We start from the raw sequence: 27,467 nt of genomic DNA, 5'->3' as shown, positions 1-27,467 counted from the left end.
TGGCAGTCCCCAGTTAGATTCAATGGTTTCATAACCGGATATCATGGATAAAGAAGAAAGAGCTGGAACAAATAGAGCAGATGGAGTGCCAATTATTTACCCTACAGAGAAACGCTTTTGATAGGCCAGACCCATTAACCTCCCGACAACTAGAGGCCCTAAGGAAAGAATATTGTGAATTGGCTCAGGAAGAGACAAAGAAACAGAGACTGGCGACATGCATCGCCTGTACGAGGTAGGGGACAAGGCCGGGAAACTACTGGCCTGGCTCAGCAAAAATGAAGCCAACGCTAGATGGATTGCCTCTATTGTGGATGGTCGGGGGAGACTCACACCATGACACACAGATACCATCAGCATTTGCCCAACATTACGCAGACTTCTATGACAGGAAAAAATTAAGTACCACTGACGAAATCAATGAATATCATGCAGGTATCTCTACCCCTAGAATAGATGAGGATGACATGAAGACATTAGAGGAGGATCTAACATTGGCAGAGGTGGGGGAGGCCGTGAACAAGTTAAAACCAAGCAGAACTCTGGGTCCAAAATGGACTCCCCGCCAAATTCTTTAAAAAATGTAACGATCTCCTGGGTCCCCACCTCCTGGATCTCTACAGAGACGCCTACGCAGAAGGAATCCTCCCAACAGATCTCCGAACCACCATGGTAGTGGTCATTGATAAGAAGGGCAAACCTAGGGAGAGTTGTGACTTGTACCGCCCAATCTCCCTGTTGAACACAGAGGTCAAAATCCTTGCGCCCTTCCTAGCCACGTGACTTTTGAAAGTTTTAACTACCCTCATCCACTGTGACTAATCTGGATTTATGCCAGGCCAGGCGACTAGATGGAACCTCCGAAGAGCGCATCATTTGGGTGATGGCCGTTAGGAACCATACCACTCCGCATGCCTTTATGGCATTGGATGCAGCGAAGGCTATTTATGCGGTACACTGGCCTAACCTGGATGCCGTCCTAGTTAAATTCAACTTCGGCCCTAAATTCCGGAAGTGCCCACTTATACAGAACCGAGAGCAGCAGTATGAGGCAACGGCAGGCTCTCTACCATGTTTCTGATCTTCCATGGGACCAGACAGGGTTGTCCCTTCTCTCCACTGCTGTTCGCATTGGTGATAGAACCTCTAGCATGCATAATCAGACAACATCAGTCTGTGTTAAACACTTCTCCTCAATAATAAGCACCACAATATGCATTTCTACTAGTAGAGTGTAGAGAGAACTCACATACTCCTTCTCAGTTACAACTAGGTAGTTATAGTTAAGTCTTAGTTTCTTAGTGACTCGTACCGCCCAATCTCCCTGTTGAACACAGAGGTCAAAATCCTTGCGACCATCCTAGCCACGCGACTTCTGAAAGTTTTAACTACCCTCATCCACTGTGACCAATCTGGCTTTATGCCAGGCCCGGCGACTAGATGGAACCTCCGAAGAACGCATCATTGGGTGATGGCCATTAGGAACCATACCACTCCGCATGCCTTCATGGCATTAGATGCAGAGAACGCCTTTTATGCGGTACACTGGCCTATCCTGGATGTTGTCCTAGTTAAATTGGCTTCGGCCCTAAAACCCAGAAGTGGGTTGCCCACTTATACAGAACCGAGAGCCGCAGTATGAGGCAATGGCAGGCTCTCTCCCATGTTTCCGATGTTCCATGGGACCAGACAGGGATGTCCTCTCTCTCCACTGCTGTTCCCATTGGTGATGGAACCTCTAGCATGCATAATCAGACAACATCAGTCTGTGTTAAACACTTCTTCTCAATAATAAGCACCACAATATGCATTTCTACTAGTAGAGTGTAGAGAGAACTCACATACTCCTTCTCAGTTACAACTAGGTAGTTATAGTTAGGACTTAGTTTCCATCAGAAAAGAGTTTTTTGGTTTGCTTTCTAACTTTGGTGTCATCTGACGAATCTTCGCAAACTTTCCCAAAAAAAGTGCCCTGTTTTGTCTTGTTGTGCATGGTGTTTCAGGGTGATTTGTCAGACGGGGGCCAAGAAAAAGAGGGTCAATAAAAGTGAGTTTCTAATGTTAATTCCTATAGGCATTTTAGACACAACTACAGCCCAAACTGCAGAACGGAATTACTCCAAATGTGGGAGAAAGATAAATCTTGGTTCTGAAAGCGTGTTTTTAGTGAATTGGTGTAAATACATTCAGTACTTTTTGGGATATTGAAGGGAAAATAAATGTGTATAGCTAGAGTCGTGGACCCTCTGCAAATTCAACTGATCTCATGCTGAGATCTGATTTTCTGCCAACACTTCAGCCAGGAAGTGTTTGCAGCCATCTTGACCTCAATCTCAGCCGACCCCGAAAAGAAAAGGTTAAAAAAAGAGAAGGGGGCAGGATGAAAATACCCCGACCCCTAGGCATGGTGGTGGGGTTCCCTAGATAGCCTATCGGGCCCAAAAAGCATTTTATTTTAAATTTGACAGCAAAAATTGGGGAGATTCACAAATTCCCACAAATATATATATTTTTAAAGCGCAGTCACCCATGCTTGTTTTAATAAAGACCTCCTGGATAGGTCAAGTCCCACCCTAGATTAACTAATCTCCACGCAAAGCGAAAAAACAATATCTCCTTAAAAATAGGTCTGAAATATCAGTCTATCCACAGAGTTTAGCAGCGAAATGATGAAGTGTTTTTATTAGAATATAAATGAGTGCCCTGGCCTGCAATCCATTATTATTCCATTTCGGAATCTGTTAGTAGTCCATTACAGTTTTGAAAAGAGGGTGGCGAGTTGCAGAATCTGATTTAAATGAAATTGACAGTTTACTGTTTTTTTATCACTCAATTTCATAAGCTTCCTCAGGTGATGGTGGATAAGTTATTCTAATGAGCTGAACAATATGGCTCTTTGTGTGCTAAGGGTTTAGGTTACTGGATGCTATGAATATGCTTTATCTGCTCACTGAATGTGCAAAGGCCAGCTCTTGTCGTTCACTGTGGTTTTCTTTTCTTTGACATTTACAAAAGCTGCTGGACTGTCATCACGAGGACACTGCATATAGCTTTTCTCTCTTTAAGGAATGAACTCGTCTATCAGTAAACTTGAGGTCGGAAGATGCGCTGCGGAAAGTAATTTGATAGGTGATGTGAACTACGGTGTCCAAAAGCAACAAATGGGCCCTGTTAGCAGCAGAGTTACTCTGTGGGATAGATTTCCCCTCATCGTGGCGATCATTGACTTCCTGTTGTAAGTTAAAGAGCAACGTCATCAGAATTATTCAAGCTTCTACTTTGCCAGAAACAACAGCTGCTTGTCAGCATGTATAGAGTCTAAGATTGTCTTTTTGTTTTTGCACAGGACGTGTAGTCCTCACGGAAACTGTATGTTTATATGTGTGCAACTTAAAGGTTATAGGTGGTCTATGATCCTTTTCATTCAAGACCCCCATTCTCATTACATGCTCTCGAGTGTACCTGTCCCAGAGTCCCTAGTGACGGTCCACCATGGCCGGGACTGAACTGGAATGGCATGGTGAGCAAACAAACGATGGGTTTAGTCACAGGTCTCTAAACTGGGGGTAACTGTTTGACATTGTTTAGCATTCTGTCAATCAATTGTTATTTTTTGCATTGGTCACCATTAATGGGAAGGGTATTTCCAGACTTGCTATGTCACTGGAGTCAAGCTATCCTGGCCAATGAGGGGGAGATACCCCAAAATCAGTCCTTAGAAGTTTATTTCTGCTCCAGGGAGTACCTGGCCTGGCAGTGTGGGCTGAAATGCTTCCATGGGGAGCAGGATCAAGACTGATTTACATATTGATGGGTCAAAGTGGAAGGGCATGGTGAGCCTAAAAACAATAGATTTAGGCCCACATTTCTCTACCGGGGAATATTTGACATTGTTCAGCATTCCATCCATCAATTGTTCTTTTTGCATTTGTCCACCATGCCCAGCATCTGAAAATTGAACTGTGAACATTGCTAGAGCAGTGAGCACAGCCCACAACTGGTTTTAAATTTCCTCAAAGGCATTTTTGCATAGTAGAAGGGATGAAAGAAAGAAAGGGAGCATGAAAGGGACAGAAATTGTAAAAATATGGCATGCAGAAAATTGGATGAATGGAAGAATAAAAAGATGGGTAAAAAAAGTGTAAGAATGGGTCAAAGGACTGAAGGACAGTTGGAAGGATAAGTAGTTGGGTGAACAAATGGATAGATGGATGAATGGGTGGAATGATACATCATTTTTGCATTGATGGGTGCATGGCTGGATGGATGGATGTATTGGAGGTTGGAATGGTGGGTTTGTTGGTGGGTTGATGGATGGCTGGTGGAAAGATGGATGGATGGGCGGATGGACAAAATTATATAATGATATAATCCTTCCCACTCCTCTCCCTAGATATTTGGGGGTAGGATCGCTAAAAAAACCTGGAAATTCACTGAAAGAACAAAGGTTACAGGGACTTTCTAGTTAGGAAATAGTATTAAAAAACATTCGAAATTCACTAAAGAAAACAAAGGTTACTGGGCTGTTATAGATTGGTTACGAAATTACACACTCAAAACCGTAGAAATTCAGCAGTTATAGTCAGAGTTATCTTAAGTAACTATTACTCTCGGCCTAAGGTATTATAACTTGCACCCTAGCTGAGACATCAAGTGTTTTTAAGATGTTATGGGTGCTAAACATATATACTAATGTACTGCAAAAGTTAGATTAGTATACTAGTTGTACTACTAATGAGTGATACTAACTCTAATAAGTGTGATCTGAATGGATGTGTGACTGTATCAGTGTGTGAGTGGCTGTATGGGCGTGTGAGTGCATGCAATAGTAACTGTATGGGTAAGAGAGTGGATTTCTGATTAGGTCTGTAAGTTTGTGAGTGGTTGTCTCAATATTTTTGTGGGTGTGTGAGTGGATATCAGAGTGGTTGTATGGGTATATGAGTGAGTGTGTGAGTGGGTTTGTTGGTGCGCTAGTGGCTGTACATATATGTGTGAGTGGCTGTATGCGTACATATGTAGGTATGTGAGTAGACATGTGGGTAAGTGAGTGAGTGACACTGTTGTTGAGTGAGTGGGTGTGTCAGTGACTGTGTGGGTGAGTGAGTGGCTGTGTGAGTGACTGTATGGGTGAGTAAGTGGGTGTCTAAATGTATGAGTGAGTGACTGGGTGTGTAAGCGGCTGTATGGGTGATAGTGGCTGTTTCAGTGAGTGTTTGGTTAAGTGAGTTGGTGTGTGAATGGTTGTATTGGAGACTGAGTGTCTGTGTGGGTGAATGAGCAGATATGAGAGTGCTTGTATGGATGTGTGAATGGGTGTGTAAGTGGTTGTGTGGGGGTGTGAGTGAGCATGTGAGTGCTTCTATGGATGAATAAGTGGCTGTGTTGAGAGGTTGTATGGGTGTATAATTGGCTGTGTGAGTGGCTGTATAGGTGAATTAAGTTTATGTGTGAGTAGCTGTATGGGTGAGTGTATGGGTGTGAGTGGCTGTGATGGCAAGTGGCTGGATGTATGGGTGAGTGAATGGTTGCCTGAGTGGCTGTATGAGTGAATGAGTGGGTGTATGAGTGGCTCGATGGAAGAGTGAGTTGGTGTATGAGTACTGGTATGGGTCTATAAATGGGTATGTGAGTTGTAGGCGCATGAGTGGGCGTACAACAGATTGCATGTGGCTGTGAGTGCTTCTGTGGATGATGTCATCAGTGATGTAATCAGTGATGTAATTTGAGATGTCATCTGTGAGGTCATCATTGATGTCACTGACCATGTCATGAGTGATGTAATATGTGAGGTCATAAGCAGTGCATTGCAGGGGCGTAAATTATAGTTAGCTCAGGTAACTATAACTGCTGAATTTCACTGGTTATGCACAAGTGAAATAAAAGCCTAACTATAACATCCCTGAAACCTTGCTTTTTTTAATTTCAGTGAATTAGTATGTTTTTTTAAATTCTATTTCCTAACTATAATGTCCCTGTAACATTTGGTTTTTAAGTGAATTTCTAAGGTTTTTTAAATTCTATTTCCTAACTATAACGCCCCTGTAACCTTTGTATTTTTAAGTGAATTTCAGTGGGTTTTTAACTAGAAGTCGCATTTGCAGAGTGGTTGAGAAAGGGGGCAGGGCCTCCTACCAGCTCTCAGCAATCCCACTGTGTGAGACTTACAGAGGTAGGAGGTGAGGTTCTTTCCCCCAAAAACCCTCAGCATCCAAGAGGACTTCATCCCCCAACCAGTAGTGCGCCTGGTGGTGTGTTTGCAGAGTGGTGGAGAAAAAGGGCGAGCCTCCAACAATCTCTGAGCAATCCCACTGTGTGGAACTTCCTGGAGGTAATTGGAATGGCCTCCAAGGACCATCAGCATCTAAGGGGACTTCATCCCCCAACCAGTAGTGTACCAGGAGGCGCATTTGCAGAGTGGTGATGAAAGGGAGCGGGCCTCCTATGACCTCTGAGCAATCCCACTGTCTGGGACTTACTGGAGGTAATAGGAGGTGTAGTTGGTCCCCAAGGAACCTCAGGAGCCAAGGAGACTGCATCCCCCAAGTAGTAGTGTAGTGCACCAGGAAGGGCATTTGCAGAGTGGTGCTGAAAGGAGTTGGGGCCTCCGGTAACTTTCTCGGGCGAGTCTTTTTCAAACATTTTGGAGTTTTATTAGGGGAAGTTGGGCCATGTGCCCCCTCCCTTACCCAGGGCCAGGCCTTTTTGAAATGTTGGAAGGGTGACACGCAACCCCCCTGCCAATTTCAGCCCAAGGTACTCCATTACCCGTGTTTTTTCTTTAGGGGAGGGGAGCACACAGCCCCTATCCTCGGGACGATTTTGGACCAGGGGACCCCATCCCCTGGGGCTCAGCCATTTAGAGATGGTGGAGGGGGATTGTGCGGCCCTCCTCCCGGGTCGACTTAGGCCATGGTTGTGAGAATTTGGCCTGGTATATGCTATCCACTAATTAAAGCGGGCACCTTGCACCAGCCCAAACTACCCTTATGATGTATGAGGTCAAAGATAATCTTTAGAAAGCTATCCTAGTGGTAGCTGTGGAGAGCAGCCTTTAGGCTTAATCTTGAAGGAATGTAAAGCAGCTTGTTTTACCAGAATATCATCTTTAGTATTAATTCAATGAAAGGAGAACCACACAGTAGTTATAAAAATATGTATTTATTTATATAACACTCTTTAGTATCCTCTACACGAGAATACAACATAAAGCACACAATACTTTAGCAAAGAAACAGTTGTAAGTAGCACAATACACAGTGAGCTCCAGGGGGAGACAAACCATATACTAAAATAGTGGTATAAGAACCACGACTGGAGTCGAGACAGTGTCTAGAACATGTAGAATTGCTGGGACCCCAAGGAACCACCCAAGGTGAGGGAACAGGGATCCCACGGAGGACAGGTGCAGTATGCTAAGACGACCGCAGGTTCAGTACAATTCTATGGGGAAGTCACAGTTACAATTTTAAAGTTTAAGGACCCTTCTCGGTGGACTTTGAGGAAACCCTTTGGAACTTAGGAAGTTGGAGAGCCACCCCACCTGTCGATACCAGAGTACCTACATATCCCAGGAAAGCCAGCGGCATAGGTCTGAAGGGGTGTCGGAAACCGCCGTCTTTTTCAATGGAGAGCTGCAAAGAAGAGCTGCAGCCGGGAAGGAAGAAAGTGTCTGTTGGAATCCAATGGTGGATTTGTGATGAAAGGAACCTGAAAGCAGAGGATGCAGAGTCTGGGTCACTTCAGGGTGACCAGGGGCTCAGTAGACGAATGCCCACCAATGTCGGGTGCTTCTGGTGCGAAGAATGGATGCTTGACTCTGCAGCCACGAGGACCAGGAGATGTTGATGATGACCAGGAGCTAGATTTTAACTCTCCCATGTAGGATGTCGAGTGCTATGGGGTCGGTGTCCAGCTGGAGCACAAACAAACCTTGCCAACAGCAACCCATGCAAGAAGGACAAGCAGGTTACGGTGTGGACCAGCAAGGTCGGTCCAGGGGACTCAACAAGCAATGGGGAGTTAGGGGGAATCTGGAGCAACCAGGAAAGCCCAACAGAATTCAAGATGACCCTCAGGAGGACCCACAGGCCGAATGACTAGGAGTCGCGAGGGGACCTTAAGCAAAATCACAAAGTACCAGCCCACAGAGCCTCAGTGTGAGGAGGCTGGAGTTCTCTAGTGGAAATACTGCTCAGGATCAGGACTACACGGAGTCCAAAGCACAAGCTCGGGAATTGCCAACAAGCATATGGATGAGGGAGGCAGAGTTACCTTGGTCCTGTTGGACCTAACAGCGGCCTTTGATACTGTAAATCACGAGGTACTCATCCAAAGGCTCTGTGACGCGGGGGTCAAGGGCTTAGCATTGGATCTTCTCACCTCCTTTCTATCTGATAGAGAACAAGTCTTTTTTTGGAACGGCCATCAACGAGACAAATTCCTCCTTCCGGGAGGAGTCCCCCAGGGCTCTGCTTTGTCGCCCACCTTGTTCAACATCTATGTCACCCCCATGGCTAAACTAATCAAAAATCAAGGCTTCAAGCTAGTGTCATATGTTATGTTATGTTATGTTATTGGCATTTATTATGCGCACAGCTGCTCCAGCGAAGGAGCGTCCCGGCGCCTGACAAGGAAGCCACACAACATAACTGAAAAAATAGGCGTTTAAGAAGGAAAAGACTACGGGAACAAAAGAGTCTTGACCGCTCTACGGAAGGAAAGCAGGTCGGCAAGGGTCCGGATTTCAAATGGGAGGGCATTCCATAAAACAGCCGCCCGGCGCCCGCACCCGAAAGGAGCGTCCTCCAGCTCGGCTGCGTTTGAAACGTGGAACTGCTGCTAATTCACGGTCCGAAGAGCGAAGAGAGCACCCAGGAATGTAAAGACACAGAAGATTATGAAGTATCTGAGCGGAGGGACCCTTTAAGATCTTGAAGGACATACACAACACTTTAAAGTGAATCCGCTGCCTGATGGGTAGCCAATGGAGAGCACGCAGGGTGTGAGAGACAGAACAAAACCTAGGAAGGCCTACTACTGCTCTGGTGGCTGCATTTTGCACTCGCTGGAGGCGGGTGAGCTCGGCCTGATTTAACCCTATGAAAAGGGAGCTGGCATAATCCAGCCGAGACAGCACCGTCGCCTGAACCACAAGTTGACGGGTCGCAGCGTCAAAGAATTTGAGTGCAGGTCTCAAGTTGCGCAGTTTAGCAAGTATGCTGATGATACTCAGTTGATTGTCTCAGTGTCCCATTCTGTGGATTCCAAGGCAGCTGATTTCTCTCTCTGTATGTCGGAAGTCATGCAGTGGATGAATCTGAATTTCCTGAAGTTGAACACAGGAAAAATGGAAGTCCTCGAGTTCAGCCAAAAGACATCGATCTGGAACCAGTTGTGGTGGCCCACATCAGCGGGAGCCTGTCCGGTTCCAGTGGCCAAAGCGAGGAACCTTGGCATAACGTTCGATAAAGACTTGTCCTGGAGGCCACAGGTTAACCAAGTGGTCTCTGCATGCTTTTTCACGCTTAAAGGGCTGAGAAAGATACTGCCGTTTATTCCTTTCGGTCTTAGGAAAACAGTCATAATTGCTATCATCTTCTCAAGAATAGACTATGGCAATGCCCTTTATCTGGGAGCTGGCAGTGCTCAAATGGCCAAGCTACAATCAATACAAAACGCAGCAGCTAGACTACTTCTCAATCTGCCTAAGTACCATTCCACTTCTCGTTCCATCAGGCAGCTACACTGGCTCCCTGTACAAAGGCGGGTGGATTTCAAAGCACTTTGCCTGGTTCATAAGGCACTGTCTGGAGATGGGGCCTCCGACCTTCAACAACTATTCACTCGGTATCAGCTAACCCGCTCTCTGAGGTCTGCCACGCAGGGTATGGTCACTGTCTCCAAGATCAAAAGACAACGATGGGGAGGCAAGGGTTTCTCCTATCTGGCTTCAAGGCTATGGAACTCTATACCACGACAGTGTAGACAGATCCCCAAACGGAGGTTGTTTAGGAAGGAAATTAAGACATGGCTCTTCACCCAATGATACATCGGTTAGCTCCTGTTCAGTTACCTTACATAGCGCCAAGACGCCTCGGCATTAGTGCGCTTTAGAAATACCATCACTCACTCACTCACTCACTCACTCACTCACTCACTCACTCACTCACTCACTCATATGCACTTGCAAATGTATGCTGTGCACAGGGGTTCAGGTTATGCAGTCCCCACGAGGGATACTGACCTCAAATTCGGTGAGAGGGCAGCTCAACTTCATGAAACTTCAGAACCCACCTCTTGTGTTGCTGGAGCCTTCGGAATTTGCAGGAGCTCAGGATAAGCAGACAGGTCAGTTGCATTACAGTGCCTGGGAATGCAGGGGAGTGACTCCTTCATCCCACAGGAGATTCTTCAGATGTCCTTAATGCTCTGCAGGTTCTGCCTGGATCATGTGTGATGCAAGGGCACAGACGATTCTTTGGACGGAGAGGGAGATGAAGTCGGACCCAGTCGAAGTCCAGCGAAGTCCAGAGTGTCCAGACGGTCGTAGGTTAGTGGTTTCTTGTTCAGAATCTTGTCCACATGAAATCTAAGGTCCTACAGCCAAGTAAGCCCTTATGTACCAACGGGAGAGGGTTGGACAGATTCAGGGGACCCTCCTAGGGGAGGGTCAGGACAGAGGGGAGGTTACTCCCATGTCCTTTGCCCAGTTGCGTGCCAGAGCAGAAGCCAATGGCTCCCAGAACTGGTTTGAGCTGGACTATGCACAGGGACACCAAGTGTGCCCCAGATGCAGACTTTCAGGCACTTATGAATTGCACCCACCCAGACCCAATACACTAAATCCTGTCTGGAAGGTGGTCACATCTCCCTGTGACAGGATGCCTTTTGTCCTGCCCCCCCCTGCTTGAGCTTGGCTCAGCAGCAGGAGGGCAGAAATGTGTCTCTGGTCGGCAGCAACCATTTTGTGTTGCGCAGGTCGATAAGGCTGGCACTGGAAAGAACAGTGACCTCACGAAGTTCACTTCAGAAGGGTGGAATCATACCTCATACACCGATTACTGATGTGGAGATATGATTCCAAGGTGTTTGATACCAAGCACAAAATGTTTTGTTTCAGCCATTTTCTAGATAGCATTTACAGCGAGGTTATAATGCACCTCTATCTATATGTCTGGCTGAGTCACAGACAACCCTGTAGAATGACCTCCGAAGGCTGCAGAGGCTCTGCTCATGTAAAACCCAGCACCCTGCTTTCAGGATTGTTAAGGCCTGATTTTTGGGGTGATTTATAAGTTTTAAGTGTAGTGGCCTATAGATATAGTGAACCTATATCTAAAGTAAGTGGTGCAAGCACCAGCTTACACAGGCTGCAATGGCAGACCTGTAGTTTAATTTTGCATGGCCTCTCATGGCTAGCATAATACATGCTTCAACCCATCACAACCACCTGTGGCATAAACCCCAATGCCCGACCTCAAGAAGGCCACCCATGGCCTCCCCATAAAACCCTCCCGGTTGTCCAACCTACACTGATGAGCACAGTAAAACCCAAGAGACCAACAATATGCCCCTGACCAAATGGTCACGGCGATAAAGGTGACTTGGGCCCTGCTGAAGAACAACAGGATGCCTCACCCTAAAAGGGCGGCTCACTAAATCAAGCGGATCACTGTCCCGGACCTCTCTGACTACCCAGAGAAAGGACGATTCACTAACTTATGCGGAGCGTTGTCCTCTACCCAACTCTCTACCTCCACCGCCATCACCGCCCCGCCGATCAGGGAAATAGCCAATCACTGCCCCACGGACCCCCATTTACAAAAGGCACACCACACTACACCCCGCCCACCTCATGTGACTTGTCCCCAGGAGGGCGGCTCCTGACCATATCTAACGTACTCCATCGGACAAAGCCCCCAACTCCCCCAGGGATAACGTAATCCAACCATACCCTAAGGGAACTAGGCCCCCATCTAATCTAGACAAAATGCCATCTATCACGTCAACCAACACTAACCCCCCACAACAAACTACTTAAAACTGCACGGTCGGAACTCCTTCTCGATCATTTCCCCCCCTCCACCCTCTCACCCAAAGCGAAAAAAACTTCAAACACAAACTGATTAGACAACACCCAGAATCACTATTTGCGGACATATATCACTGCTCCTCCAAAGGCCAGATAAAAATGGATCTCATTTTCCACACAGAAAGACCCGAAAAGTGGAACTCCATCCTCAGATCACAGCTCCACATTTCCAAAACAAATAATACTACACATAGCTGCAAACTGACGATCTCAATCCCTAACGCAAGATGTGGAGTCGGAACAACTCTGTGACCATATACTCTAACAGCACAGTCCTGATCCAAGCCAACAACGACAACCTAGAGGCATTTGACTCCCTCTTACTCTCACTTTGGACTGCCCCCTCTCAAGCACATCTCACCTGACCTACCCACCCCTTCTCCCCGGACAGCTGGACCCTCCAGCGGAGCCCACCTACCATTTCTGAGCCCTCTATCAACACCAGGAACAAGGCTCCCCTACCCCCTCTGACCCTCACCTTTATCCCCCATTTACAACCCCCAAGCAACTACCAATTACCCCAACACACAGTCAAAGACCTCCAACTACCGCTCTATACCCACATGCAAAAGAATACGGAAGCCACAACATGACTCTCGACACCCTGCGCCCACGGCCCTGCTCAGATACTACACTAACAGCACAATAATAACAAGAGAGCAACATAGCAATGTCAGGCCCGCCCCTTCTCTGGATGACCCCGCCCCACCTCTGAAGAGACGGGGCAGTGTCTCACCCAGCTTGAAAGCCAGCTAGCAACTATAATCCAGGGCTTTAACAAAATCCTAACCAACCTCGCCACGCTCAGAAAGCCTTCCCAAAATCCCCACCAAACTCCCACCTTCTCCAACCCCACACACCAAAAGCCTCACAAGGCTCCCCGCCCCAGTTGGCTCTAAACCCCCTCTTGAATCAGATACAGAGACCCAAAAGAACAAGAGATGCCATGTCCTCGAATGAAGCAGAAGATCTTGCCTCCTCATACAACACCCCATCTACTTCCACCCCTAAATCCAGGATTCATGTGCTACCCAGATTCAGAAGAGACCACTCCCCTCCGAAATCCCCAAGACCTCAGGCCTCCCTCACTAACATCCGCATGGCCCCCCTAAGGAGAAACCCTCCACCAACTGCATGCTCAAACTGCAGCTCAGCCACCAAACATGCCATAGAGCTAGCAGAATCCATCCACACCCATGACATGGACATACCCTTCATCACCGAGACTTGGGTAAATGACTGCTTGTCACTAATCATGGATACTCTTGTGCCTCCAGGCTTTGCAATCATCAACAAAGAACGAAAAGTCAAAGAGGCGTGTTATAGCAATCATTCACAACAACATGTCAGTGACGGAAATCGACACCTTTAACTATAACACCTTTGAATGCTTAACCGCCAACATTAATACAAGCGACAACAAAACACTACCATCTCTTAAACCATCCCCAGGCAACACCACCACATTCACCGAAAACACCTGTCCAACTTGATTGCTCATTGTTCACTTCGAGACGCCAACAACCTAATTCTGGGCGACCTCAACCTACACTGGAATGAAAAAAACAACTCTCTACTCCAAAACCTGAATCAGCTCCTACACAGCAACAACCTTGCCCAACGCTGCTCGGAAGAAACCCATAACAAAGGAGCAATGCTAGATGTCATTATATCCCAATGTGACACAGTCACGGTCAACCAAATCCTCCCCATTGACTGGTCCGACCACCACTTAATCCTTTTCCACATCACTCAACAGATCATATATCAACCTCCCACCCAAGACCACCACAAATGGATGAGAAATCTAACTCAGATCACCATGGCCAACCTAGAGGAAAGGGTAAGCTCGCTCTTTCCTATCTCCACAGATGATCTCTCCACAACAGAGCTCACCTCCCAATATAACACAACTATGACATCCATCCAGACCAATTAGCCGCCCTGAAATTAAAAAAGAAACCAGGAACATTACATCCAGATCCTGGTTCAACACGGACATCAACGCCGAAAGAAGATAACTAAGAGCCACAGAACAAACTATGGAGGAACAACCCCTCCACAAGCCTCCACGAGCAACTCCAAGCAGCCCGAAGGAAATACAAAAAACACATCAACAATGAAAAAACACTTTCTTCTGCACCGCTCTGGACAATGCGAAAAACAGGCACAAAAAACTCCTTACCATCATAATACAAAAAACTTCCAAGCCCCCTGCAACCTCAGTTTAGGCCTCCAAAGACCTGTGCGTCAACTTCGCCAACTTCTCTAACGACAAAATCACCAAGATTAAGCTCTCATTAGACATCAACCTCAATCCCGCCTGCAAAAGCCCAGCCCCAGAGACCAAAGTCAGAACCCGCAAGCACCCCACAAAAGCCTGGAAATCCTTTAACCCATCCCTGAAGCCGAGATTCTCAAACTGATCTCCACCTCCAAACCCGCATCTCACGTCCTAGACCCTATACCCACCAAATTTACCAAAAAGCTGAAACTCTCCCTAGCCCCGTTCTGGTGCAAGATCATAAACAGCACCTTGAGAACCGGCGTCATACCAGACTGCCTCAAAGTCGGCCAAGTCATGCCACCTCTGAAAAAACCAGGCCTTGACTCCAACGATCTGAACAACTTCAAGCCTGTTTCCAATCTCCCCCTCCTTTCCAAAATTCTCGAAAAGTGTATTCTCCGACAAATGACTTAGCACATGGACAGTCTCAACCCTCTAGATCCCCACCAATCGGGCTTCAGAAAAGGTTGTAGCACCGAGATCGCGATCCTCAACGTCGTGGATGATATCTACAAGTCTCTAGATACCGACCAATGTTGCCTACTCATTCAACTGGATCTATCGGCAGCCTTTAACACGGTTGATCACAATCTACTCATCAAGGCCCTCCAAGAAAGGGTAGGTGCTGATGAGGTGTTCCTACACTGGTTCTCCTCCTTCTTACACAACCGCTCCCAAAGGATAAAAATTGAAACCTTTACGTTCGACATACACCCCATCAGCACAGGTGTCCCCCAAGGCTCAGTGCTCTCCCCTCAACTGTTCAACATATACATGGAACCCCTCACCACCCTACTCAAAAAAGCCAACATTCCCTTCCACCTATACACAGATGACACCCAGTTCTATCTGGAAACCTCCTCCATTGATGACATTCAGAGACTCAACGACACTCTAAGAGAAGTTCAACACTGGCTATCAATAAACCATCTCAAACTCAACCAAGACAAAACAGAAACCCTCCTCATCGCTAACAAAGAAGAAAACCCTCAAATCATATAATGGCTAAAAGCAATCGATGCTTTCAATAGCAATCTAACTCTGTAAAATCACTAGGAATCACCCTAGACCCAAAACTTGACATGGTCAAACACATTAAAAACTCCGCAAAGAGTGCCTTCCTCAATCTGAAGCTACTCATCAAAATAAAACCCTTAATCTCGCCAAAAGACCTCAAACAAGCCACTCAATCTCTGTTGCTATCGAGATTCGACTATTGGATTGCAGTCCTCACTGGTACAGCAAAATCCCACCTAGCCCCCCTCAAAACAACTCTCAATGCAGCACCCAGAATGGTCACCGGAGTTAAAAAATATGATCACATCTCACCCGCACTCAAAGAACTAAAAATGGCTCCCAGTCGAAATGCGTGCCAGATTTAGAACTGCCTGCCTCACGCATAAAGCCCTGCACACAGGGAAACCTGACTACCTGGCCTCCAAACTCAAGAAAGCCAGTCAGACAAGGAACCTCAGGAGCCCCAACACCATTCTACTCATCCCTATGAATACAAGCAAACAAAAAACCGCTGCACAGTCCTTTCCTGGAAACGCTCCAAAAATCTGGAAATCCATCCCAGCTGATATCAGGACAATCCTTTCCTTTATCCTAAAAGACCTCTTCCTCAACCATTCCTTCCTGAATCGATAGCCGTCGCCGAAGCGCACAAGCTTGCATTCTGCAGCACCTGACATTGTGTCCTCTACCCTGCTCTCCGTCCCTTTCCTCGTTCCCTCCTCCCTGAAAGAGGTTCAGCCCAAGACAACGTGCACTCAACGAGGTTATCTCAGGACTTCCTTTCCTTAATGTTGCACAGCACGCTGGGACTTTCAAACAAATATGTATTCCACTGCCTTATTGTGTGACTCTTGCATTAAAACTGTTGTAAAAGCGCTGGGATACCCTTGGGTCTGGCCAGCGCTATATAAAACTCCCTAATAAATAAATAAATCGGAGGCCTCTGGGGTACCTATGCCCTGGGTACAGGTGTACAGGGGGACTTATAAGGGTACCCCAGTATCCAATCTGGAGTGTGCCTAAGTACATGTCATTACATTTTAGGAGGGAAAAAGATAGACTGGGGTCCTTATTAGCAGGATCCCAATCAGACTAGTCAAAAACCAGCAAAACACCAGGCAAAAAGTGGAGGTAAGTATGCAGTCAGATCCTTCCTTCCTACTGTGGGGACTCCATCCCTTGGGGCCTGCCCATTTGTGCTGGGTGCCCTCAGGGCACCCACTGGGTATTGGGATCCCAGGGGAAACCTGAAGGTCCCTGCGGTCCCCGCCAGCTTCTCTCCTCCTGTGGGAGCCAGCATTGCTTTCAGACATAGGGAGTTGCTAATCATGCAGTTCCCTGTGTCTGAAAGCAATTATGCTCTGCTTCCAGCAAGTTAGAGCATTTCTGAACTCTCGCTTGATAGAAGCGGAGCATTTGCTGTGGCTTGGCAGGAGCAGTAAAGCTCCCGCCAAGCCACAGCAAACAGCTACGTCCCAGGGGTGAGCACCTCCTGACATAGCAGGAGCCAGCCCTGGGGTTGGAAGTCCCCAGGGACCTCTTGGGCTTCAGGAGGGGTGCTATGCAACCCCTTATATGGCCTGCCCCGGGGTATTGGCGGCCCCTGGGGCCGAGATCTGTCCGGGAGGGGACGTGTACCCCGACACATTTCATGCTAAAAAAACAATTACTGCAAACAACAGTCACTCTCGTCTGGTTGTCACGTTCTTTCTGTGCTCCTGTGCTATAAGTTTGCTGCAAACTGCAGCATAATTAAGTGATGTGGCATATTGGCAGTAATTCATGCAACATAAAATTCACAAAATTATGTAAATTATGAAATATAAAGTTCACCCTGGCCTAATTTGTGTAGAGCTTTTACAGATTTCAAGAATAAGTTTGCAAAATGGTTGATGTGTAAAAAAAAAAAATATGTTAAAGGTGAAACTGGATATATTTTAGGTGAACCAAAGAGAACATGCTAGAAATCAAGCTCATTTGAATATTTAGATGTTAGATAGAATAAAAAATGTGGACGTGTGAAAAAAGGTTGGCATAGGAGAGTGATGCAAAGTACATAAACTGTAAAGTTAAGTCTATGACTCCTTTGCTATGTGTGGTCGGTTATACCACAGTACTACATATACTTTCTTTCTGCTGCAGCCTGTGTTTTCTGGTCATATTTTACCTATAATCATTATTACTGATTATAGTGAATACATATACTTTTATAAAAATTACCTGAGAGAACAGACCAATAACAAGCATTTACAATGCAATGGTTTCGCCTTCGGAAAAGTTTGAGCCATTGGCATTCTAAATGGCAAACTTTTTATTTATGTGTTGGTTTTGAAAACAGATAAATAAATGGCATTCTCATTTACAATGCCAATACACACACCCACACAAGAGCCCCCCACACACACCACACAAGAGCCCCCCACACACACACACAAGAGCCCCCCCCACACACCACACAAGAGCCCCCCACACACACCACACAAGAGCCCCCCACACACACCACACAAGAGCCCCCCACACACACCACACAAGAGCCCCCCACACACACCACACAAGAGCCCCCCACACACACACACGCAAGAGCCCCCCACACACACACGCAAGAGCCCCCCACACACACACGCAAGAGCCCCTCACACACATACGCAACAGGAGCAATCCTTGTCGCTCAGCCCACACACTCTGTCTCTCTCTCAACAACACCAGGCACCCCAGCATTCCACTACCTCATCAAGCATTCCAACATTCCACACACAACACAATCATACTGGCAGAACAGCAGGGAACAGGTAACCAAGGGAAAGAATGCATTGAGAATTCAAGTCACAACACACTTCATTATTCATCCTAAAGGCATCACCGCGCCCTGTTGCTGTTACTCCTTCACCCTTGACCATGACAGCATGTAACACTTACTGTTGCTATTACATGTATACAGTCATCTAATCTGCCACATTCTCTTCTCAGTCTACAAACTAGAGCGTTACCGTTCTTCCCTATGCTTCCATCCGTGGCATGACCCAAAATAATTCGTCTCCTTGCAATATTTTGTGAGGCCGACCTAAAATTTCACAGATCAGCAATGGCCTCATGGCTGGACGAGATTTGGCTTCACCTGCGGATACCTGTGCTTAGAGTCGATTGTACCATAGCTTCACACTCCCACCTATTGGCCCGAAATGTGAACCTCGCTCACCAGTCACATTTTGTATGTGTTTTGTAATCGGGCAGGCTGTCTTTTCCGCTCCGGTGCCAGTTTTTCCTGGCTTGCCTCTGCCATTTTCTGCCTAACACAGTGTCCCTAGGTCTATTATGAAACTTTTCACGAGTCATGCTGAAAGGCTCGGGACTTTATTGACGGTCACCTGAGAGGGGTGACTCAGCACTTAGTTCACGGATCAGCTGAGAGGAGTGACTCAGCACTTTGTTGACGGGTCATTGAGTCACGATGGGAGGTGCTCGGTCCTGTAATAGCCCTTCACAAGCAACATGTATTTTTCTCAGAATAAATATCGGGGAACGTGAGCGCCTTGTTTCAGCCCGTTTAACTGCCTTTGGCATCTCATGACCTGTTTCTATCCGGTTTCTTGCGACGCCGTATACCCCATGGGTTTTGTTTTTAGCCACAGTGAGACCTAAACAAAAATTGTACTACGTATTTTTCCACTCAATCAAAATCTTAGACCCCAGTCATGTCACGAATTGTATTAATAATCCCTTCCCGTTGATTGAATTGAATGTCGAACTCCCTCCCATCCTTCGTACTTTTGCGAAAGCTGACTTTGTATAGGCCAATGGGATAACTGAATGAAAACAACTTTTTTCCTCTGTACACCCTTTGACAGTAGCGTAAGCAGCATTTCAACTTTCTAGCTCGAGTAATAAGCTTAGCAGTCTCCCGGGGTGCCGTTCTTACCTGCTGGACGGGTCCGGGTGGAGTGCAGCCGCCGGCCAGGAGCCGGGTCCGGGTGGAGTGCAGCCGCCGCGCTCAGTCTGTGTCCGGGCTCCGGGGGCGGGGAAGGAGGAAGGCGGCCATGAGGAAAGAAGCGGGAGGGGGCGGGAAAGGGGGAGGAGAGACGCGGCGGACACCAAGAAACAAGCGGGAGGGTGGGAGGTGCTCGGTCCTGTAATAGCCCTTCACAAGCAACATGTATTTTTCTCAGAATAAATATCGGGGAACGTGAGCGCCTTGTTTCAGCCCGTTTAACTGCCTTTGGCATCTCATGACCTGTTTCTATCCGGTTTCTTGCGACGCCGTATACCCCATGGGTTTTGTTTTTAGCCACAGTGAGACCTAAACAAAAATTGTACTACGTATTTTTCCACTCAATCAAAATCTTAGACCCCAGTCATGTCACGAATTGTATTAATAATCCCTTCCCGTTGATTGAATTGAATGTCGAACTCCCTCCCATCCTTCGTACTTTTGCGAAAGCTGACTTTGTATAGGCCAATGGGATAACTGAATGAAAACAACTTTTTTCCTCTGTACACCCTTTGACAGTAGCGTAAGCAGCATTTCAACTTTCTAGCTCGAGTAATAAGCTTAGCAGTCTACCGGGGTGCCGTTCTTACCTGCTGGACGGGTCCGGGTGGAGTGCAGCCGCCGGCCAGGAGCCGGGTCCGGGTGGAGTGCAGCCGCCGCGCTCAGTCTGTGTCCGGGCTCCGGGGGCGGGGAAGGAGGAAGGCGGCCATGAGGAAAGAAGCGGGAGGGGGCGGGAAAGGGGGAGGAGAGACGCGGCGGACACCAAGAAACAAGCGGGAGGGTGCCGGCAATGCCGGACCAGACACGGGGGCGTTCCCGGCATCGCGTGACGTCGGCAAAAGCCAAAGAATGTCGGGAACGCCCCCGTGTCTGGTCCGGCATTGACGGACAGGCCCCTCGTCCAATGGCAAGGCTCCGTTTACGGAGCCAGCCAATCAAGGACGAGGGCCGAACCAAAGCACCCTACGGTTCTCAACAGGATTTCGCCTGCGCGGAAAAGCTGCGCAGAGCGCAGCTTCCGCTAGGCGAAACCTAAAAAGGAGCACAACAGAATGAGTGAAACAAACAAAAAGCTTTTTAATATATTTTCATAAATGATACAAGTGAGGTTGTGGGTGGGAGGGAGTGACTATAATTACACTCTAAAAGGATTGTGGCATTGTGTTGTATTTTGTTGAAAAGGAGTATCAAGAAGTAACATGGAGTTGGTTCTTCATTTTCTGGCATACCTTGATATTTTTATTTTGTCTATGATTATTTGGATCTGAATCTACCCAATTCTAAAAGAAAGGAGGGGAATCCTTTTAGAGTTAATCTTCTCTGTCATCAACAACTACATATGCAATATTGCTTCTGTCATTTTGAAGGTATAACAACAACAAAGGCAAATCAATTGTTTAGGTCTGAAAATCTTAGCCACACTGCGTTTCCTATTACCAAAATATAGTTGGAAGTGATACGGTCAACAGATCTCACTGAACAAACCATATGGTAGGTTAGAGAGAGCGCTCAATATATCTAATAACTACTCATCCTGTTATGGTACATTTTAATTGTATTTTAGTACTTGTGCTCCAGAGATATTATTGGCAAAATGAAAGTTCAAGATTCCAAAGAAAAGAAACAATGAGCAGAAATTAAATATTTTGCATGAAGCCAAACTTAAAATAAACCAATTAATATCTCTAAATAGAAGAGTGTTATCCTTTGAACAGTGAATACAATGATTTCCCTGCTACATAAACACATGCAACACCATGCATAGTTTACAACCTTGCAATGGAACTCTCCTGATCAAAACCTACGTAGGAAACCATATGCACCTAATGCCATTCTAAAGACAAGCAAACTCAACCACATCCCAGACATAATTCATTGGCTTGCTTGGATACATATAAGTGGATAAGCTACTATCCAGGGAAGAAAATACCAACAGGGCGCATCTTGTCTTGCTTTATCCTATCGTGGGTAAAGAGCTGTGATTTTGAGGTAATAGGAATACATTTGGATTCAAGTCATGCAAGCTCTTCTAAGGAACTTTTGACAATGATGTTGGGCGAGTCACACAACTACAGTTTGATCTTGCCGCTAAACTGTGCACTGGGGTCATGTTCAAACTTCCATTGGGTGAAAGTAACCACAAAGATTTATGGTTACCCAAGGATCTCTTCAATGAGAGTGTGTGAAACCAAGCAAATCTGCTCAACTTCTTCATGTATAAAAGCTTGTCCAATTATTTTCAAAAATATTCTGAACGTCTTTCAGCTTTTATCAAAAGATTGTTTAGGTGGAGAGTTTTTTTTATTAACTCAGGGTTATTTTATATTTTTATTGATAATCAAATTCAAACAATACAGTACAGAATGCAAGCAAAAAGTAGATTTGAAGCGTAAGAGCTCACAAATGGAAATCAAAGAAGCCAAATGCCTTCTAGTATTAAGCCTGTTGTTGAGCAGCACAGATTAATGCAAATAGACATTTCTTTACAATAAATATATAGCATCTTATAAAAATGAATCAGAGACCATAAAAGGAAATACTAAACTCTATTGTTTAGTATGTCAGATAAACTTGTATCAGTATTGTTGGCTATAAACATCAGCTTTTCACAATAAAAAATATCAGACTTTTACCAAATGGCAAACGTAAAGCACATTACTACCCTCCAACAGAGCTCCATATGCAATGGAAAAATCAAGACTGCCAAGAAAATAAAGTCATCTTGAAAATTCATTGGTTCTTGTCAACACAATTAATTAAGATTAGTAATATCTGTGAATGCTGCAACCAAGTAATATTTTATGGAACATTCTCTTCCGAAAGGACATTAATGTGAGGCATTTGACAAGCATGTGGGTTATATCAACAGAGGATGTCCCATATTGAGAACACTTCCTGTTGGAAGGCATTTGAACCAGGTTTTCACTTTTTAGGTTGTACCCTGAGTAACATAAAATTAAACAGGATCCTGTAGTGACAGTCTAAATTTAGACAATGTGGAGACCTGGACTAATCTACATCACAGTGTATTCATTGTGTCCATTTAGCGACCCAGTGGGGTAGCTGATCCTCAAATTTGAGAAGGAAAAGTCTGATATAAGGTTGAGATAAATATGTAAATTGATTAAATTCGTGTTGAAGCAATAGAGGAAATGTGATGCAGAGGTATCTTATAACACCTTGCATTAAAATATTCCCTGCTTTTCAAATTAAAGATGTGGGGTTAAAAACAAATTTTGCAACTCTATAAAAAACGTGAGTACCTCCAGATTGAACAACTGGCGTATCATTTATAGTATTGAGCTACATTAAGAGAACTATTGTGAAACCAAGATTATTTCTACAGGGATTTGATAATTCCATAAAGGAGTACCACTGTGTAGTCTTGCTATTTTATGCCATCTGCAGATATTACCCCATATATGCCATAAGTAGGACAGTCCTTTAAATCTGACTTGCCTTGGATAGCACTGGGGTTTGCTCCTCAAAATAGGGAGAAAGGCTGGATATATTTGAAATACACATCCATTGTTGAAGGAACTTCATTAATACCCTAGACTTGTTTCTTAAGTCAGCTTCCTGGAGCAGCCCAATATCACAGATATAACTTTGTAAGTGCCCTTACTAACCAGATTAATAGAAGAAAGTAAAATTGTGAACCTCGCCTAGGTTTATTTGTGGCTCCCTGTGAAAGACAAATGCTAAATATTAAATGTTGTATACTTGTAAAGCGCACAGCTGCCCCAGCAAAGGGGCGTCCCAGCGCTGTATACCGCTGGGGAACCCGTCCTGGCTTTCCCTATGGTCCCTACCGGGAATCCCCAAGGTGGAGCCAGGCATCCCCAGCGTTGATGGGGCCGTTGTGGAGATTAGGCAAGCTAATGCCTAGTGTTGCCGATTGGGACCCCAGGTTAGAGTAGGCGCCAAGGCGAGAATTGTCAAGTCCGCTGACCCTGGTCCACGACCCTGCCGCGTCGGGAATTGAACCCTGGTCCCAGGCCGACTTCTGCTCCCGGGTCTGCCGCCTCTAACCAGTGAGCCACACCACTCCACAAATAATTCTGTATAGCCAACCAATAAATGACCGGGGTACGTAATCTTGGAAGATCCTGAAAATAGTATTTAAGGATTTTTTTTTATTTAATCAACCCAAAAGGATCAGAGGTATGTGTTCCCATCTCTTTAGGAATTGAATATTTTCCTTCAGGGCTGCCTTGTGGTTACATATCCTCAGTTATTTGCATGGATTTGTAAGCCAAATCCCTAAGAATTTCAATGTGTGCGATATTGTTCATGTTTGATCAATGGGACTGTTTTAAAATGAGGGTTTTTATCTTTCTTTAGTTTTGACCCTGAAAATGTTTTAAGAATCATTTGTCTCTATAGAGGGGATAGCTTGAAGAGGACTAAAGCTCATTAGCAGTACATTGTCTGCATGGGCTTGGCCTTTGGATTTTCTATTGTTGTTATTGAGGGAATATCAGTGTTTTGATATTGCAGTCGGAAAATGCTCCTTTAGAGATTGTACAGAAAAGGAGAGAGCGGGTAGCCTTTTCAGGGTCTCTTAAGAAATATTACATGAGGCTGAGGAGTGGCATTGATCAAGAACATTGCTTTCAGGGCTGAGGAGTGGCATTAATCGTGAACATTGCATGCAGGCATTGGTAAAGTGGTTGTACTCAACCCATAAACTGGGTCGAGCATCTTTAGTGACTCACCGAAGCCCATTCCACCTGATGAAATGCATTTTCCACATCTGAGGCTATTAATGCAACTTGTTGTTGAGAACTTTCTGCATAGTTAATCAATGTGACTTATAAATCAGTGTGACCCATGGTACCTCTTCCTAGACAATGGTGTAAATAAATTGGAAATCACTGCAGCTAGGCAGTTAACAATCAGCTGCTCATGTATTTTATAGTCTGTACATAACTAAAAAAATGGTTGGGAAGGGTCATAAAAATTGAGATTTGCTTTCTTTAGGAGCACCATAATACAGATCAGGTCCCATCAAGTTGGAGTCAGATACCAGCACATCATTTTTGGATGACTTCCTGAAAAGGTAGAACCAACTCATTAAATAAATGTTTATAAAATTCTGTGCATCATAGGCGGCATTCTGGATGGCCTGAGAGAGTTCTACTGAAGTGATGGGTGCACTGAAGACTGCACCTTAGGACTGCATCTTTCTGTGTCCCAGACATTTTTAGAAACATGTTATTAGTTGGAGTTCCTTGTATGTAACAAGAGAGGTAGTACAAGGTCATACGGGGACATTTAAATAGGATATATAGGATTAAGGTTTCATACACACACAGCGAATCGGCTCTCACTTACGTTGTGGATGACATTTTAAAAATGCTCGCCCAAAATGAATCCTGCCTCCTTATCCTCCTTGACTTTTCCTCAGCGTTTGACACCGTTAATCTTGAGAACCTCCTATCCACTTTGAAGCACAGGATGGGCATTTCTGGTGCGGTGCTGCAATGGTTCTCGTCCTTCCTCCACCACAGATCCCAAAGAATTAAGGCAAACCACTCTCTCTCCCAGCCATCACCAGTATCTATGGGGGTCCCCCATGGTTCCGCCCTATCCCCATACTCTTCAATCTGTTCTTGGAACCCTTAACTAACGCACTAAATTCTGCAGACATTCTCTGCCATATGTATGTCGATAATACGCAACTCTATCTGAAAATCTCCTCCTTGAATAGCCTCATATCACTCAACTCTACCCTAATAAATACTCAAAACTGGTTAACTGAAAACCACCTTTTGCTGAACACCTCCAAAACAGAATTCCTTCTCATTTCTCCCCCCGAATCACATCCCCAAAATAGACCTTTGGATGAACCACCGCACTGCCTTCAACTGCTCCGCCCTCATTGTTGACTCAGCCAAATCTCTCGGACTCACCCTAGACAAGCATCTGAACATGAAAAATCATATCAGCAATGTGTGAAAGAGAGCTAATCACCTAATGAAGGTACTCAGGAATCTAAAACCTTTCCTCCCACAAGCAGACTTCAAGCAAGTGGTCCAAGCGCTTGTTCTTCCGAGGCTAGACTATGGCAGTGCTACGCTCAGTGGCCTCCACAAATATACCTTGGCCCCACTCAGGGCTTCTCTGAATGTGGTGGCCAGGTTGGTCACGGGTACCATAAGAAACGAGCACATCTCCCCAGTCTTAAAATCCCTAAATTGGTTGCCCTATGAAGCAAGAATTCAGCTGAAGATTGCCTGTCTGTCTCACAACGCCCTACATTTCATAACCCCCAGTTATCTAGCGCAACAGCTAGGATTATCTGGAGGGGGTAGACCTTCTAGGAGTGTTAACTCTCTCCTCCTGAAACCACAGATCTTTCGCAAAAAGTGAACATGTCACCGAGATTTCTCCGGCTCTGTGACGAAGATCTGGAACTCTCTCCCACCGGAAATAAGCAGAATCTCCTCCAAGGTTGCCTTCAAATTGGAAGTAAAAAGATTCCTCATGAACAAGTACCTACCTTAAAAGGGTCTCAGATCGTCTGCTCTAATGCTCTGGACCTCCACCCTAAATCCTGCCTTTGGTATTATTCTCCTTTACTAGTCACTTGCTCACCTCCCAGTTCTCTACGGTCCGATTATTATATTTCCCTTTGTTGTCCCTTTTGTTTGTAACCTTTTGTTTGATATGCATATTTGATTTGTTTGGGTTGGTATTCCTTTTGATGACTGTACTGCAACTATTACCTTCCTCTCCCTCAAATTGTAAAGCGCTCTGATATCCTTCGGGATCATGTTCGCGCTATATAAAACTTTATAAATGAAAAATAAAAAACACACGCATATTTTGACATGTGTTTTATGATAATGCATTTTAACCCCCTGTGTTACACCTGTTTGCAATGCTAGCTTTGTTTTTGTCAATAACTCGAGCAATCCTTCCAGGCGATTACATTTCCAGCATCAGAAACCTTTTTAAACGTATTCGACTCAACAAGTCACAAGTTTTGAAACAACTGCAAACCCGTCAGACAAAAAAGCAACTTTTACAAAAAACAATTCCGTGATGCGGCCATGCAAATTAGCTAATTACCTGCGTGTGCAAATGAAGGGGGACATAGCCATCTGAAATGTAAATTAGCAACGAGAAAGGGCAGTCACCTTAAAGGTTTGCGACAAAGGAAACCTACACTTCGCCCATAATTTAGTCTCCGCTTTTTTGGTGCTTTGGCAAAAACTCATGCATATCCTGTACAAGAACAGCTACAAGTGAAAGGAAGTCGCCATTTAGCAATGTATACTAGAGAAATGTCTTCTCAACGCAGCATGTGAAATTTGCAATAAATCAATAATGTCTAAATAGGGAAGCTTAATCAATAAAATGCAAAGTTAAAGAAACGGAAAAAGTAATGGAAGCCGTGTTGCTACGGGCACAAAATAAGGTAGTTCAAAACAAATATAAACTCATTGACAGCATGCATAAAATATTTAAATGTCAAATACCTCTTTGTGGCGGAGAGTACTTTATCCTTCAAGTTGGGAGAAGTATTGCGATTACTCTCCAGGCCACGCGGAGATGGGTAGAACTGGGGTCTCTGTGATTGTTTTGGGAGGGGGGTATTTGGAGGCATTGTAGGCACCACGGATGCAAGCCGACGTGTTTTGTGTCACCACACAGGTCTGGACTACACCTTGGACCAGATAAGGCTGTTATGTAAATGACAGCAGCCATCAGGCAGGTCGCAGATAATACAAATGACCACAAAGCCAACCACTTATCACAGGCACGACAGCGGCGCCAGGCGCGGCCTTCATATGCGCATAAAAGGCCTTCTGGAGTTTGAGGAAACGCTGCTTTTAATTCATCATAACGAGGCTGTCACGAGCGACGCATTGACAAATGCACGACTAACACATACAAATGAGGCAATTAATTGCCACTAATGCCTTAAGGTTCACAGACTGATGTTTTCATCCGAAAAAAAGAGGAAGGGCTTATTAATGCTATTTCAGACCTCACTAAAAGTTCTCTGCAATGTTGCAGACAAATAAACTGTAAACAACGGTGCAAAGATTGCGTGGGTCACAGTAAACTGCTTC

General features: G+C 45.4%; 1 protein-coding gene across 1 annotated transcript in view; it reads right to left on the bottom strand.

Annotated features, from left to right (window-relative positions):
- MYO3B (myosin IIIB) overlaps window positions 1-26,958 on the bottom strand; it is a 1,488,954-nt gene extending 1,461,996 nt beyond the window's left edge. The window contains exon 1 of the mRNA XM_086956107.1: window positions 26,871-26,958. The gene's annotated coding sequence lies outside the window, so the exon portion shown is untranslated. The remainder of the gene's footprint in view (window positions 1-26,870) is intronic.
- Between the last annotated feature and the right edge of the window lie 509 nt (window positions 26,959-27,467).

The sequence above is a fragment of the Lissotriton vulgaris genome, chromosome 2_1 (genome assembly GCF_964263255.1).
Source record: "Lissotriton vulgaris chromosome 2_1, aLisVul1.2, whole genome shotgun sequence".
Taxonomy (NCBI): domain Eukaryota; kingdom Metazoa; phylum Chordata; class Amphibia; order Caudata; family Salamandridae; genus Lissotriton; species Lissotriton vulgaris.
Note: the sequence above shows the minus strand (reverse complement) of the source record. Positions and strands in the feature narration are given on the sequence as shown.